This window comes from Phalangium opilio, unplaced genomic scaffold, assembly GCF_054372755.1.
Source record: "Phalangium opilio isolate 3A_F unplaced genomic scaffold, DU_Popi_V2 ptg000061l_1, whole genome shotgun sequence".
NCBI lineage: Eukaryota > Metazoa > Arthropoda > Arachnida > Opiliones > Phalangiidae > Phalangium > Phalangium opilio.
In genome coordinates, this window is record NW_028324178.1 from 3,523,897 (window position 1) to 3,540,038 (window position 16,142).

The window sequence follows — 16,142 nt, forward strand, 5'->3', positions numbered from 1 at the left end:
CTGACATGGTTTTATCTAGTTATTACGTTTTCAATTACATCTCTTCCAGTTATTTTCTTAAAACATATCGTATCAGAAGTGGCATTCGAACCCACGCCCTCATACAAGGACCAGAATACACAGATTCACGTCGTGAACGAAAGAAACAAAGCCCCTTGAGTCTAGCGCCTTAGACCGCTCGGCCATCCTGACGTGGTCTCTTGTAATTTGGACGTTTAATTAATTACATCTCTTCCAGTTAATTTCTTAAAACATATCGTGTCAGAAGTGGGATTCGAACCCACGCCCTCATACGAGGACCAGAATACACAGATTCACGTTGTGAACGAAGGAAACTGAGCCCCTTGAGTCTGGCGCCTTAGACCGCTCGGTCATCCTGACTTGGATTCGTTCAATTGGTACGTTTTATAAATTACATCTCTTCCAGTTAATTTCATAAAACATATCGTGTCAGAAGTGGGATTCGAACCCACGCCCTCATACGAGGACCAGGAATACACAGATTCACGTTGTGAACGAAAGAAACTAAGCCCCTCGAGTCTAGCGCCTTAGACCGCTCGGCCATCCTGACGTGGTCTCTTGTAATTTGGACGTTTAATTAATTACATCTCTTCCAGTTAATTTCTTAAAACATATCGTGTCAGAAGTGGGATTCGAACCCACGCCCTCATACGAGGACCAGAATACACAGATTCACGTTGTTAACGAAGGAAACTGAGCCCCTTGAGTTAGGCGCCTTAGACCGCTCGACCATCCTGACCTGGATTCATTCAATTCGGACGTTTTATAAATTACATCTCTTCCAGTTAATTTCATAAAACATATCTTGTCAGAAGTGGGATTCGAACCCACGCCCTCATACGAGGCCCAGAAAACACAGATTCACGTTGTGAACGAAGGAAACTGAGCCCATTGAGCCTGGGCCTTAGACCGCTCGGCCATCCTGACATGGATTCTATCAATTGGGGCGTTTTATAAATTACATCTCTTCCAGTTACTTTCATAAACCTTTTCGTGTCAGAAGTGGGATTCGAACCCACGCCCTCATACGAGGACCAGAATAGACAGATTCACGTCGTGAACGAAGGAAACTGAGCCCCTTGAGTCTCGCGCCTTAGACCGCTCTGCCATGCTGACATGGATTCTTTCAATTGGGACGTTTAATTAATTATATCTCTTCCAGTTAAATTCTTAAAACATATCGTGTCAGAAGTGGGATTCGAACCCAGGCCCTCATACGAGGACCAGAATACACAAATTCACGTTGTGAACGAAGGAAACTGAGCCCCTTGAGTCTGGCGCCTTAGACCGCTCGGCCACCCTAACTTGGATTCATTCAATTGGGACGTTGTATAAATACATCTCTTCCAGTTAATTTCATAAAACATATCGTGTCAGAAGTGGGATTCGAACTCGCGCCCTCATACGAGGACCAGGAATACACAGATTCACGTTGTGAACGAAAGAAACTAAGCCCCTTGAGTCTGGCGCCTTAGACCGCTCGGCCATCCTGACATGGATTCATTCAATTGGGACGTTTTATAAATTACATCTATTCTAGTTAATTTCATAAAACATATCGTGTCAGAAGTGGGATTCGAACCCACGCCCTCATACGAGGACCAGAATACACAGATTCACGTTGTTAACGAAGGAAACTGAGCCCCTTGAGTCTGGCGCCTTAGACCACTCGGCCATCGTGACTTGGATTCATTCAATTCGGACGTTTTATAAATTACATCTCTTCCAGTTAATTTCATAAAACATATCGTGTCAGAAGTGGGATTCGAACCCACGCCCTCATACGAGGACCAGAAAACACAGATTCACGTTGTGAACGAAGGAAACTGAGCCCCTTGAGTCTGGCGCCTTAGACCGCTCGGCCATCCTGACATGGATTCTATCAATTGTAGCGTTTTATAAATTACATCTCTTCCAGTTAATTTCATAAAACATATCGTGTCAGATTGGGATTCGAACCCACGCCCTCATACGAGGACCAGGAATACACAGATTCACGTTGTGAACGAAAGAAACTAAGCCCCTTGAGTCTGGCGCCTTAGACCGCTCGGCCATCCTGACATGGATTCTTTCAATTGGGATGTTTTATAAATTACATCTCTTCCAGTTAATTTCATAAAACATATCGTGTCAGAAGTGGGATTCGAACCCACGCCCTCATACGAGGACCAGTATACACAGATTCACGTTGTGAACGAAAGAAACTACGCCACTTGAGTCTTGCGCCTTAGACCGCTCCGCCATCCTGGCGTGGTCACTTCTAATTTGGACGTTTTATAAATTACATCTCTTCCAGTTAATTTCATAAAACATATCGTGTCAGAAGTGCGATTCGAACCCAGGCCCTCAAACGAGGACCAGAATACACAGATTCACGTCGTGAACGAAAGAAACTAAGCCCCTTGAGTCTGGCGCCTTAGACCGCTCCGCCATCCTGACGTGGTTACTTCTAATTTGGACGTTTTATAAATTACATCTCTTCCAGTTAATTTCATAAAACATATCGTGTCAGAAGTGGGATTCGAACCCACGCCCTCTTACGAGGACCAGAATACACAGATTCACGTTGTGAACGAAGGAAACTGAGCCCCTTGAGTCTGGCGCCTTAGACCGCTCCGCCATCCTGACTTATATTCATTCAATTGGGACGTTTTATGAATTACATCTCTTCCAGTTAATTTCATAAAACATATCGTGTCAGAAGTGGGATTCGAACCCACGCCCTCATACGAGGACCAGAATACACTGATTCACGTTGAGAACGAAAGAAACTAGGTCCCTTGAGTCTGGCGCCTTAGACCGCTCCGCCATCCTGGCGTGGTCACTTCTAATTTGGACGTTTTATAAATTACATCTCTTCCAGTTAATTTCATAAAACATATCGTGTCAGAAGTGGGATTCGAACCCACGCCCTCATACGAGGACCATAATACACAGATTCACGTCGTGAACGAAAGAAACTAAGCCCCTTGAGTGTAGCGCCTTAGACCGCTCGGCCACCCTGACTTGGATTCATTCAATTGGGACGTTTTATGAATTACATCTCTTCCAGTTAATTTCATAAAACATATGGTGTCAGAAGTGGTATTCGAACCCACGCCCTCATACGAGGACCAGAATACACTGATTCACGTTGAGAACGAAAGAAACTAGGTCCCTTGAGTCTGGCGCCTTAGACCGCTCCGCCATCCTGGCGTGGTCACTTCTAATTTGGACGTTTTATAAATTACATCTCTTCCAGTTAATTTCATAAAACATATCGTGTCAGAAGTGGGATTCGAACCCACGCCCTCATACGAGGACCAGAATACACAGATTCACGTCGTGAACGAAAGAAACTAAGCCCCTTGAGTGTAGCGCCTTAGACCGCTCGGCCATCCTGACGTTGATTCATTTTCTTTGGACGTTTTATAAATTACATCTTTTCCAGTTAAATTTATAAAACATATCGTGTCAGAATTGGGATTTGAATCCACGCCCTCATTCGAGGACCAGAACACACAGATCCACATCGGGAAGGAATGAAACTAAGCCTTTCGAGTCTGGCGCATTAGACCACTCGGCCATCCTGACATGGTTTTATCTAGTTATTACGTTTTCACTTACATCTCTTCCAGTTATTTTCTTAAAACATATCGTATCAGAAGTGGCATTCGAACCCACGCCCTCATACAAGAACCAGAATACACAGATTCACGTCGTGAACGAAAGAAATTAGGCCCCTTGAGTCTAGCGCCTTAGACCGCTCGGCCATCCTGACGTGGTCTCTTGTAATTTGGACGTTTAATTAATTACATCTCTTCCAGTTAATTTCTTAAAACATATCGTGTCAGAAGTGGGATTCGAACCCACGCCCTCATACGAGGACCAGAATACACAGATTCACGTTGTGAACGAAGGAAACTGAGCCCCTTGAGTCTGGCGCCTTAGACCGCTCGGTCATCCTGACTTGGATTCGTTCAATTGGGACGTTTTATAATTTACATCTCTTCCAGTTAATTTCATAAAACATATCGTGTCAGAAGTGGGATTCGAACCCACGCCCTCATACGAAGACCAGAATACACAGATTCACGTTGTGAACGAAGGAAACTGAGCCCCTTGAGTCTGGCGCCTTAGACCGCTCCGCCATCCTGACTTGGATTCATTCAATTGGGACGTTTTATAAATTACATCTCTTCCAGTTAATTTCATAAAACATATCGTGTCAGAAGTGGGATTCGAACCCACGCCCTCATACGAGGACCAGAAAACACAGATTCACGCTGTGAACGAAGGAAACTGAGCCCCTTGAGTCTGGCGCCTTAGACCGCTCGGCCATCCTGACATGGATTCTATCAATTGGGGCGTTTTATAAATTACATCTCTTCCAGTTAATTTCATAAAACATATCGTGTCAGAAGTGGTATTCGAACCCACGCCCTCATACGAGGACCAGAATACACTGATTCACGTTGAGAACGAAAGAAACTAGGTCCCTTGAGTCTGGCGCCTTAGACCGCTCCGCCATCCTGGCGTGGTCAGTTCTAATTTGGACGTTTTATAAATTACATCTCTTCCAGTTAATTTCATAAAACATATCGTGTCAGAAGTGGGATTCGAACCCACGCCCTCATACGAGGACCAGAATACACAGATTCACGTTGTGAACGAAGGAAACTGAGCCCCTTGAGTCTGGCGCCTTAGACTTCTCCGCCATCCTGACTTGGATTCATTCAATTGGGACGTTTTATAAATTACATCTCTTCCAGTTAATTTCATAAAACATATCGTGTCAGAAGTGGGATTCGAACCCACGCCCTCATACGAGGACCAGAAAACACAGATTCACGCTGTGAACGAAGGAAACTGAGCCCCTTGAGTCTGGCGCCTTAGACCGCTCGGCCATCCTGACATGGATTCTATCAATTGGGGCGTTTTATAAATTACATCTCTTCCAGTTAATTTCATAAAACATATCGTGTCAGAAGTGGTATTCGAACCAACGCCCTCATACGAGGACCAGAATACACTGATTCACGTTGAGAACGAAAGAAACTAGGTCCCTTGAGTCTGGCGCCTTAGACCGCTCCGCCATCCTGGCGTGGTCACTTCTAATTTGGACGTTTTATAAATTACATCTCTTCCAGTTAATTTCATAAAACATATCGTGTCAGAAGTGGGATTCGAACCCACGCCCTCATACGAGGACCAGAATACACAGATTCACGTCGTGAACGAAAGAAACTAAGCCCCTTGAGTGTAGCGCCTTGGACCGCTCGGCCATCCTGACGTTGATTCATTTTCTTTGGACGTTTTATAAATTACATCTTTTCCAGTTAAATTTATAAAACATATCGTGTCAGAATTGGGATTTGAATCCACGCCCTCATTCGAGGACCAGAACACACAGATCCACATCGGGAAGGAATGAAACTAAGCCTTTCGAGTCTGGCGCATTAGACCACTCACCGTCCTGACATGGTTTTATCTAGTTATTACGTTTTCACTTACATCTCTTCCAGTTATTTTCTTAAAACATATCGTATCAGAAGTGGCATTCGAACCCACGCCCTCATACAAGGACCAGAATACACAGATTCACGTCGTGAACGAAAGAAACTTAGCCCCTTGAGTCTAGCGCCTTTGACCGCTCGGCCATCCTGACGTGGTCTCTTGTAATTTGGACGTTTAATTAATTACATCTCTTCCAGTTAATTTCTTAAAACATATCGTGTCAGAAGTGGGATTCGAAACCACGCCCTCATACGAGGACCAGAATACACAGATTCACGTTGTGAACGAAGGAAACTGAGCCCCTTGAGTCTGGCGCCTTAGACCGCTCGGTCATCCTGACTTGGATTCGTTCAATTGGGACGTTTTATAAATTACATCTCTTCCAGTTAATTTCATAAAACATATCGTGTCAGAAGTGGGATTCGAACCCACGCCCTCATACGAGGACCAGAATACACAGATTCACGTTGTGAACGAAGGAAACTGAGCCCCTTGAGTCTGGCGCCTTAGACCGCTCCGCCATCCTGACTTGGATTCATTCAATTGGGACGTTTTATAAATTACATCTCTTCCAGTTAATTTCATAAAACATATCGTGTCAGAAGTGGGATTCGAACCCACGCCCTCATACGAGGACCAGAAAACACAGATTCACGTTGTGAACGAAGGAAACTGAGCCCCTTGAGTCTGGCGCCTTAGACCGCTCGGCCATCCTGACATGGATTCTATCAATTGGGGCGTTTTATAAATTACATCTCTTCCAGTTAATTTCATAAAACATATCGTGTCAGAAGTGGGATTCGAACCAACGCCCTCATACGAGAACCAGGAATACACAGATTCACGTTGTGAACGAAAGAAACTAAGCCCATTGAGTCTGGCGCCTTAGACCGCTCGGCCATCCTGACATGGATTCTTTCAATTGGGATGTTTTATAAATTACATCTCTTCCAGTTAATTTCATAAAACATATCGTGTCAGAAGTGGGATTCGAACCCACGCCCTCATACGAGGACCAGTATACACAGATTCACGTTGTGAACGAAAGAAACTACGCCACTTGAGTCTTGCGCCTTAGACCGCTCCGCCATCCTGGCGTGGTCACTTCTAATTTGGACGTTTTATAAATTACATCTCTTCCAGTTAATTTCATAAAACATATCGTGTCAGAAGTGGGATTCGAAACCACGCCCTCATACGAGGACCAGAATACACAGATTCACGTTGTGAACGAAGGAAACTGAGCCCCTTGAGTCTGGCGCCTTAGACCGCTCGGTCATCCTGACTTGGATTCGTTCAATTGGGACGTTTTATAAATTACATCTCTTCCAGTTAATTTCATAAAACATATCGTGTCAGAAGTGGGATTCGAACCCACGCCCTCATACGAGGACCAGAATACACAGATTCACGTTGTGAACGAAGGAAACTGAGCCCCTTGAGTCTGGCGCCTTAGACCGCTCCGCCATCCTGACTTGGATTCATTCAATTGGGACGTTTTATAAATTACATCTCTTCCAGTTAATTTCATAAAACATATCGTGTCAGAAGTGGGATTCGAACCCACGCCCTCATACGAGGACCAGAAAACACAGATTCACGTTGTGAACGAAGGAAACTGAGCCCCTTGAGTCTGGCGCCTTAGACCGCTCGGCCATCCTGACATGGATTCTATCAATTGGGGCGTTTTATAAATTACATCTCTTCCAGTTAATTTCATAAAACATATCGTGTCAGAAGTGGGATTCGAACCAACGCCCTCATACGAGAACCAGGAATACACAGATTCACGTTGTGAACGAAAGAAACTAAGCCCATTGAGTCTGGCGCCTTAGACCGCTCGGCCATCCTGACATGGATTCTTTCAATTGGGATGTTTTATAAATTACATCTCTTCCAGTTAATTTCATAAAACATATCGTGTCAGAAGTGGGATTCGAACCCACGCCCTCATACGAGGACCAGTATACACAGATTCACGTTGTGAACGAAAGAAACTACGCCACTTGAGTCTTGCGCCTTAGACCGCTCCGCCATCCTGGCGTGGTCACTTCTAATTTGGACGTTTTATAAATTACATCTCTTCCAGTTAATTTCATAAAACATATCGTGTCAGAAGTGGGATTCGAACCCACGCCCTCATACGAGGACCAGAATACACAGATTCACGTTGTGAACAAAGGAAACTGAGCCCCTTGATTCTGGCGCCTTAGACCGCTCCGCCATCCTGACGTGGTCACTTCTAATTTGGACGTTTAATTAATTACATCTCTTCCAGTTAATTTCTTAAAACATATCGTGTCAGAAGTGGGATTCGAACCCACGCCCTCATACGAGGACCAGAATACACAGATTCACGTTGTGAACGAAGGAAACTGAGCCCCTTGAGTCTGGCGCCTTAGACCGCTCGGTCATCCTGACTTGGATTCGTTCAATTGGGACGTTTTATAAATTACATCTCTTCCAGTTAATTTCATAAAACATATCGTGTCAGAAGTGGGATTCGAACCCACGCCCTCATACGAGGACCAGAATACACAGATTCACGTTGTGAACGAAGGAAACTGAGCCCCTTGAGTCTGGCGCCTTAGACCGCTCCGCCATCCTGACTTGGATTCATTCAATTGGGACGTTTTATAAATTACATCTCTTCCAGTTAATTTCATAAAACATATCGTGTCAGAAGTGGGATTCGAACCCACGCCCTCATACGAGGACCAGAAAACACAGATTCACGTTGTGAACGAAGGAAACTGAGCCCCTTGAGTCTGGCGCCTTAGACCGCTCGGCCATCCTGACATGGATTCTATCAATTGGGGCGTTTTATAAATTACATCTCTTCCAGTTAATTTCATAAAACATATCGTGTCAGAAGTGGGATTCGAACCAACGCCCTCATACGAGGACCAGGAATACACAGATTCACGTTGTGAACGAAAGAAACTAAGCCCCTTGAGTCTGGCGCCTTAGACCGCTCGGCCATCCTCACATGGATTCTTTCAATTGGGATGTTTTATAAATTACATCTCTTCCAGTTAATTTCATAAAACATATCGTGTCAGAAGTGGGATTCGAACCCACGCCCTCATACGAGGACCAGTATACACAGATTCACGTTGTGAACGAAAGAAACTACGCCACTTGAGTCTTGCGCCTTAGACCGCTCCGCCATCCTGGCGTGGTCACTTCTAATTTGGACGTTTTATAAATTACATCTCTTCCAGTTAATTTCATAAAACATATCGTGTCAGAAGTGGGATTCGAACCCACGCCCTCATACGAGGACCAGAATACACAGATTCACGTTGTGAACGAAGGAAACTGAGCCCCTTGAGTCTGGCGCCTTAGACCGCTCGGTCATCCTGACTTGGATTCGTTCAATTGGGACGTTTTATAAATTACATCTCTTCCAGTTAATTTCATAAAACATATCGTGTCAGAAGTGGGATTCGAACCCACGCCCTCATACGAGGACCAGAATACACAGATTCACGTTGTGAACGAAGGAAACTGAGCCCCTTGAGTCTGGCGCCTTAGACCGCTCCGCCATCCTGACTTGGATTCATTCAATTGGGACGTTTTATAAATTACATCTCTTCCAGTTAATTTCATAAAACATATCGTGTCAGAAGTGGGATTCGAACCCACGCCCTCATACGAGGACCAGAAAACACAGATTCACGTTGTGAACGAAGGAAACTGAGCCCCTTGAGTCTGGCGCCTTAGACCGCTCGGCCATCCTGACATGGATTCTATCAATTGGGGCGTTTTATAAATTACATCTCTTCCAGTTAATTTCATAAAACATATCATGTCAGAAGTGGGATTCGAACCAACGCCCTCATACGAGGACCAGGAATACACAGATTCACGTTGTGAACGAAAGAAACTAAGCCCCTTGAGTCTGGCGCCTTAGACCGCTCGGCCATCCTCACATGGATTCTTTCAATTGGGATGTTTTATAAATTACATCTCTTCCAGTTAATTTCATAAAACATATCGTGTCAGAAGTGGGATTCGAACCCACGCCCTCATACGAGGACCAGTATACACAGATTCACGTTGTGAACGAAAGAAACTACGCCACTTGAGTCTTGCGCCTTAGACCGCTCCGCCATCCTGGCGTGGTCACTTCTAATTTGGACGTTTTATAAATTACATCTCTTCCAGTTAATTTCATAAAACATATCGTGTCAGAAGTGGGATTCGAACCCACGCCCTCATACGAGGACCAGAATACACAGATTCACGTTGTGAACAAAGGAAACTGAGCCCCTTGAGTCTGGCGCCTTAGACCGCTCGGCCATCCTGACATGGATTCTTTCAATTGGGATGTTTTATAAATTACATCTCTTCCAGTTAATTTCATAAAACATATCGTGTCAGAAGTGGGATTCGAACCCACGCCCTCATACGAGAACCAGAAAACACAGATTCACGTTGTGAACGAAGGAAACTGAGCCCCTTGAGTCTGGCGCCTTAGACCGCTCGGCAATCCTGACATGCATTCTATCAATTGGGGCGTTTTATAAATTACATCTCTTCCAGTTAATTTCATAAAACATATCGTGTCAGAAGTGGGATTCGAACCAACGCCCTCATACGAGGACCAGGAATACACAGATTCACGTTGTGAACGAAAGAAACTAAGCCCCTTGAGTCTGGCGCCTTAGACCGCTCGGCCATCCTGACATGGATTCTTTCAATTGGGATGTTTTATAAATTACATCTCTTCCAGTTAATTTCATAAAACATATCGTGTCAGAAGTGGGATTCGAACCCACGCCCTCATACGAGGACCAGTATACACAGATTCACGTTGTGAACGAAAGAAACTACGCCACTTGAGTCTTGCGCCTTAGACCGCTCCGCCATCCTGACGTGGTCACTTCTAATTAGGACGTTTTATAAATTACATCTCTTCCAGTTAATTTCATAAAACATATCGTGTCAGAAGTGGGATTCGAACCCACGCCCTCATACGAGGACCAGAATACACAGATTCACGTCGTGAACGAAAGAAACTAAGCCCCTTGAGTGTAGCGCCTTAGACCGCTCGGCCACCCTGACTTGGATTCATTCAATTGGGACGTTTTATAAATTACATCTCTTCCAGTTAATTTCATAAAACATATCGTGTCAGAAGTGGGATTCGAACCCACGCCCTCATACGAGGACCAGAATACACAGATTCACGTTGTGAACAAAGGAAACTGAGCCCCTTGAGTCTGGCGCCTTAGACCGCTCCGCCATCCTGACGTGGTCACTTCTAATTTGGACGTTTAATTAATTACATCTCTTCCAGTTAATTTCTTAAAACATATCGTGTCAGAAGTGGGATTCGAACCCACGCCCTCATACGAGGACCAGAATACACAGATTCACGTCGTGAACGAAAGAAACTAAGCCCCTTGAGTGTAGCGCCTTAGACCGCTCGGCCACCCTGACTTGGATTCATTCAATTGGGATGTTTTATTAATTATATCTCTTCCTGTTAATTTCATAAAACATATCGTGTCAGAAGTGGGATTCGAACCCACGCCCTCTTACGAGGACCAGAATACACAGATTCACGTTGTGAACGAAGGAAACTGAGCCCCTTGAGTCTGGCGCCTTAGACCGCTCCGCCATCCTGACTTGGATTCATTCAATTGGGACGTTTTATGAATTACATCTCTTCCAGTTAATTTCATAAAACATATCGTGTCAGAAGTGGGATTCGAACCCACGCCCTCATACGAGGACCAGTATACACAGATTCACGTTGTGAACGAAAGAAACTACGCCACTTGAGTCTTGCGCCTTAGACCGCTCCGCCATCCTGGCGTGGTCAATTCTAATTTGGACGTTTAATAAATTACATCTCTTCCAGTTAATTTCATAAAACATATCGTGTAAGAAGTGGGATTCGAACCCACGCCCTCATACGAGGACCAGAATACACAGATTCACGTCGTGAACGAAAGAAACTAAGCCCCTTGAGTGTAGCGCCTTAGACCGCTCGGCCACCCTGACTTGGATTCATTCAATTGGGATGTTTTATTAATTACATCTCTTCCTGTTAATTTCATAAAACATATCGTGTCAGAAGTGGGATTCGAACCCACGCCCTCATACGAGGACCAGAAAACACAGATTCACGTTGTGAACGAAGGAAACTGAGCCCCTTGAGTCTGGCGCCTTAGACCGCTCGGCCATCCTGACATGGATTCTATCAATTGGGGCGTTTTATAAATTACATCTCTTCCAGTTATTTTCATAAAACATATCTTGTCAGAAGTGGGATTCGAACCAACGCCCTCATACGAGGACCAGGAATACACAGATTCACGTTGTGAACGAAAGAAACTAAGCCCATTGAGTCTGGCGCCTTAGACCGCTCGGCCATCCTGACATGGATTCTTTCAATTGGGATGTTTTATAAATTACATCTCTTCCAGTTAATTTCATAAAACATATCGTGTCAGAAGTGGGATTCGAACCCACGCCCTCATACGAGGACCAGTATACACAGATTCACGTTGTGAACGAAAGAAACTACGCCACTTGAGTCTTGCGCCTTAGACCGCTCCGCCATCCTGGCGTGGTCACTTCTAATTTGGACGTTTTATAAATTACATCTCTTCCAGTTAATTTAATAAAACATATCGTGTCAGAAGTGGGATTCGAACCCACGCCCTCATACGAGGACCAGAATACACAGATTCACGTTGAGAACAAAGGAAACTGAGCCCCTTGAGTCTGGCGCCTTAGACCGCTCCGCCATCCTGACGTGGTCACTTCTAATTTGGACGTTTAATTAATTACATCTCTTCCAGTTAATTTCTTAAAACATATCGTGTCAGAAGTGGGATTCGAACCCACGCCCTCATACGAGGACCAGAATACACAGATTCACGTTGTGAACGAAGGAAACTGAGCCCCTTGAGTCTGGCGCCTTAGACCGCTCGGTCATCCTGACTTGGATTCGTTCAATTGGGACGTTTTATAAATTACATCTCTTCCATTTAATTTCATAAAACATATCGTGTCAGAAGTGGGATTCGAACCCACGCCCTCATACGAGGACCAGAATACACAGATTCACGTTGTGAACGAAGGAAACTGAGCCCCTTGAGTCTGGCGCCTTAGACCGCTCCGCCATCCTGACTTGGATTCATTCAATTGGGACGTTTTATAAATTACATCTCTTCCAGTTAATTTCATAAAACATATCGTGTCAGAAGTGGGATTCGAACCCACGCCCTCATACGAGGACCAGAAAACACAGATTCACGTTGTGAACGAAGGAAACTGAGCCCCTTGAGTCTGGCGCCTTAGACCGCTCGGCCATCCTGACATGGATTCTATCAATTGGGGCGTTTTATAAATTACATCTCTTCCAGTTAATTTCATAAAACATATCGTGTCAGAAGTGGGATTCGAACCAACGCCCTCATACGAGGACCAGGAATACACAGATTCACGTTGTGAACGAAAGAAACTAAGCCCCTTGAGTCTGGCGCCTTAGACCGCTCGGCCATCCTGACATGGATTCTTTCAATTGGGATGTTTTATAAATTACATCTCTTCCAGTTAATTTCATAAAACATATCGTGTCAGAAGTGGGATTCGAACCCACGCCCTCATACGAGGACCAGTATACACAGATTCACGTTGTGAACGAAAGAAACTACGCCACTTGAGTCTTGCGCCTTAGACCGCTCCGCCATCCTGGCGTGGTCACTTCTAATTTGGACGTTTTATAAATTAAATCTCTTCCAGTTAATTTCATAAAACATATCGTGTCAGAAGTGGGATTCGAACCCACGCCCTCATACGAGGACCAGAATACACAGATTCACGTTGTGAACAAAGGAAACTGAGCCCCTTGAGTCTGGCGCCTTAGACCGCTCCGCCATCCTGACGTGGTCACTTCTAATTAGGACGTTTTATAAATTACATCTCTTCCAGTTAATTTCATAAAACATATCGTGTCAGAAGTGGGATTCGAACCCACGCCCTCATACGAGGACCAGAATACACAGATTCACGTCGTGAACGAAAGAAACTAAGCCCCTTGAGTGTAGCGCCTTAGACCGCTCGGCCACCCTGACTTGGATTCATTCAATTGGGACGTTTTATAAATTACATCTCTTCCAGTTAATTTCATAAAACATATCGTGTCAGAAGTGGGATTCGAACCCACGCCCTCATACGAGGACCAGAATACACAGATTCACGTTGTGAACAAAGGAAACTGAGCCCCTTGAGTCTGGCGCCTTAGACCGCTCCGCCATCCTGACGTGGTCACTTCTAATTTGGACGTTTAATTAATTACATCTCTTCCAGTTAATTTCTTAAAACATATCGTGTCAGAAGTGGGATTCGAACCCACGCCCTCATACGAGGACCAGAATACACAGATTCACGTTGTGAACGAAGGAAACTGAGCCCCTTGAGTCTGGCGCCTTAGACCGCTCGGTCATCCTGACTTGGATTCGTTCAATTGGGACGTTTTATAAATTACATCTCTTCCAGTTAATTTCATAAAACATATCGTGTCAGAAGTGGGATTCGAACCCACGCCCTCATACGAGGACCAGAATACACAGATTCACGTTGTGAACGAAGGAAACTGAGCCCCTTGAGTCTGGCGCCTTAGACCGCTCCGCCATCCTGACTTGGATTCATTCAATTGGGACGTTTTATAAATTACATCTCTTCCAGTTAATTTCATAAAACATATCGTGTCAGAAGTGGGATTCGAACCCACGCCCTCATACGAGGACCAGAAAACACAGATTCACGTTGTGAACGAAGGAAACTGAGCCCCTTGAGTCTGGCGCCTTAGACCGCTCGGCCATCCTGACATGGATTCTATCAATTGGGGCGTTTTATAAATTACATCTCTTCCAGTTAATTTCATAAAACATATCGTGTCAGAAGTGGGATTCGAACCAACGCCCTCATACGAGGACCAGGAATACACAGATTCACGTTGTGAACGAAAGAAACTAAGCCCCTTGAGTCTGGCGCCTTAGACCGCTCGGCCATCCTGACATGGATTCTTTCAATTGGGATGTTTTATAAATTACATCTCTTCCAGTTAATTTCATAAAACATATCGTGTCAGAAGTGGGATTCGAACCCACGCCCTCATACGAGGACCAGTATACACAGATTCACGTTGTGAACGAAAGAAACTACGCCACTTGAGTCTTGCGCCTTAGACCGCTCCGCCATCCTGGCGTGGTCACTTCTAATTGGACGTTTTATAAATTACATCTCTTCCAGTTAATTTCATAAAACATATCGTGTCAGAAGTGGGATTCGAACCCACGCCCTCATACGAGGACCAGAATACACAGATTCACGTTGTGAACAAAGGAAACTGAGCCCCTTGAGTCTGGCGCCTTAGACCGCTCCGCCATCCTGACGTGGTCACTTCTAATTAGGACGTTTTATAAATTACATCTCTTCCAGTTAATTTCATAAAACATATCGTGTCAGAAGTGGGATTCGAACCCACGCCCTCATACGAGGACCAGAATACACAGATTCACGTCGTGAACGAAAGAAACTAAGCCCCTTGAGTGTAGCGCCTTAGACCGCTCGGCCACCCTGACTTGGATTCATTCGATTGGGACGTTTTATAAATTACATCTCTTCCAGTTAATTTCATAAAACATATCGTGTCAGAAGTGGGATTCGAACCCACGCCCTCATACGAGGACCAGAATACACAGATTCACGTTGTGAACAAAGGAAACTGAGCCCCTTGAGTCTGGCGCCTTAGACCGCTCCGCCATCCTGACGTGGTCACTTCTAATTTGGACGTTTAATTAATTACATCTCTTCCAGTTAATTTCTTAAAACATATCGTGTCAGAAGTGGGATTCGAACCCACGCCCTCATACGAGGACCAGAATACACAGATTCACGTTGTGAACGAAGGAAACTGAGCCCCTTGAGTCTGGCGCCTTAGACCGCTCGGTCATCCTGACTTGGATTCGTTCAATTGGGACGTTTTATAAATTACATCTCTTCCAGTTAATTTCATAAAACATATCGTGTCAGAAGTGGGATTCGAACCCACGCCCTCATACGAGGACCAGAATACACAGATTCACGTTGTGAACGAAGGAAACTGAGCCCCTTGAGTCTGGCGCCTTAGACCGCTCCGCCATCCTGACTTGGATTCATTCAATTGGGACGTTTTATAAATTACATCTCTTCCACTTAATTTCATAAAACATATCGTGTCAGAAGTGGGATTCGAACCCACGCCCTCATACGAGGACCAGAAAACACAGATTCACGTTGTGAACGAAGGAAACTGAGCCCCTTGAGTCTGGCGCCTTAGACCGCTCGGCCATCCTGAGATGGATTCTATCAATTGGGGCGTTTTATAAATTACATCTCTTCCAGTTAATTTCATAAAACATATCGTGTCAGAAGTGGGATTCGAACCAACGCCCTCATACGAGGACCAGGAATACACAGATTCACGTTGTGAACGAAAGAAACTAAGCCCCTTGAGTCTGGCGCCTTAGACCGCTCGGTCATCCTGACATGGATTCTTTCAATTGGGATGTTTTATAAATTACATCTCTTCCAGTTAATTTCATAAAACATATCGTGTC

General features: G+C 44.8%; 12 non-coding genes across 12 annotated transcripts; all 12 read right to left on the reverse strand.

Moving 5' to 3' along the window:
* Positions 1 to 448: 448 nt before the first annotated feature.
* TRNAS-CGA (transfer RNA serine (anticodon CGA)) lies at positions 449 to 571 on the reverse strand. The gene is made up of 2 exons: positions 534 to 571; positions 449 to 494 (listed from the first exon to the last, which is right to left on the reverse strand). It is a non-coding gene; the product is annotated as a tRNA-Ser (tRNA).
* A 1,200-nt stretch (positions 572 to 1,771) lies between these two features.
* TRNAL-CAA (transfer RNA leucine (anticodon CAA)) lies at positions 1,772 to 1,893 on the reverse strand. The gene is made up of 2 exons: positions 1,856 to 1,893; positions 1,772 to 1,817 (listed from the first exon to the last, which is right to left on the reverse strand). It is a non-coding gene; the product is annotated as a tRNA-Leu (tRNA).
* Positions 1,894 to 4,226: 2,333 nt separating this feature from the next.
* TRNAL-CAA (transfer RNA leucine (anticodon CAA)) lies at positions 4,227 to 4,348 on the reverse strand. The gene is made up of 2 exons: positions 4,311 to 4,348; positions 4,227 to 4,272 (listed from the first exon to the last, which is right to left on the reverse strand). It is a non-coding gene; the product is annotated as a tRNA-Leu (tRNA).
* Positions 4,349 to 4,793: 445 nt separating this feature from the next.
* Positions 4,794 to 4,915, reverse strand: TRNAL-CAA (transfer RNA leucine (anticodon CAA)). Its single transcript has 2 exons — positions 4,878 to 4,915; positions 4,794 to 4,839 (listed from the first exon to the last, which is right to left on the reverse strand). It is a non-coding gene; the product is annotated as a tRNA-Leu (tRNA).
* Positions 4,916 to 6,113: 1,198 nt separating this feature from the next.
* TRNAL-CAA (transfer RNA leucine (anticodon CAA)) lies at positions 6,114 to 6,235 on the reverse strand. Its single transcript has 2 exons — positions 6,198 to 6,235; positions 6,114 to 6,159 (listed from the first exon to the last, which is right to left on the reverse strand). It is a non-coding gene; the product is annotated as a tRNA-Leu (tRNA).
* An 824-nt stretch (positions 6,236 to 7,059) lies between these two features.
* TRNAL-CAA (transfer RNA leucine (anticodon CAA)) lies at positions 7,060 to 7,181 on the reverse strand. The gene is made up of 2 exons: positions 7,144 to 7,181; positions 7,060 to 7,105 (listed from the first exon to the last, which is right to left on the reverse strand). It is a non-coding gene; the product is annotated as a tRNA-Leu (tRNA).
* Positions 7,182 to 8,194: 1,013 nt separating this feature from the next.
* Positions 8,195 to 8,316, reverse strand: TRNAL-CAA (transfer RNA leucine (anticodon CAA)). Its single transcript has 2 exons — positions 8,279 to 8,316; positions 8,195 to 8,240 (listed from the first exon to the last, which is right to left on the reverse strand). It is a non-coding gene; the product is annotated as a tRNA-Leu (tRNA).
* Positions 8,317 to 9,140: 824 nt separating this feature from the next.
* TRNAL-CAA (transfer RNA leucine (anticodon CAA)) lies at positions 9,141 to 9,262 on the reverse strand. The gene is made up of 2 exons: positions 9,225 to 9,262; positions 9,141 to 9,186 (listed from the first exon to the last, which is right to left on the reverse strand). It is a non-coding gene; the product is annotated as a tRNA-Leu (tRNA).
* Positions 9,263 to 9,708: 446 nt separating this feature from the next.
* Positions 9,709 to 9,830, reverse strand: TRNAL-CAA (transfer RNA leucine (anticodon CAA)). Its single transcript has 2 exons — positions 9,793 to 9,830; positions 9,709 to 9,754 (listed from the first exon to the last, which is right to left on the reverse strand). It is a non-coding gene; the product is annotated as a tRNA-Leu (tRNA).
* A 1,769-nt stretch (positions 9,831 to 11,599) lies between these two features.
* Positions 11,600 to 11,721, reverse strand: TRNAL-CAA (transfer RNA leucine (anticodon CAA)). The gene is made up of 2 exons: positions 11,684 to 11,721; positions 11,600 to 11,645 (listed from the first exon to the last, which is right to left on the reverse strand). It is a non-coding gene; the product is annotated as a tRNA-Leu (tRNA).
* Positions 11,722 to 12,734: 1,013 nt separating this feature from the next.
* TRNAL-CAA (transfer RNA leucine (anticodon CAA)) lies at positions 12,735 to 12,856 on the reverse strand. Its single transcript has 2 exons — positions 12,819 to 12,856; positions 12,735 to 12,780 (listed from the first exon to the last, which is right to left on the reverse strand). It is a non-coding gene; the product is annotated as a tRNA-Leu (tRNA).
* A 1,391-nt stretch (positions 12,857 to 14,247) lies between these two features.
* On the reverse strand, positions 14,248 to 14,369 carry TRNAL-CAA (transfer RNA leucine (anticodon CAA)). The gene is made up of 2 exons: positions 14,332 to 14,369; positions 14,248 to 14,293 (listed from the first exon to the last, which is right to left on the reverse strand). It is a non-coding gene; the product is annotated as a tRNA-Leu (tRNA).
* Positions 14,370 to 16,142: the final 1,773 nt, after the last annotated feature.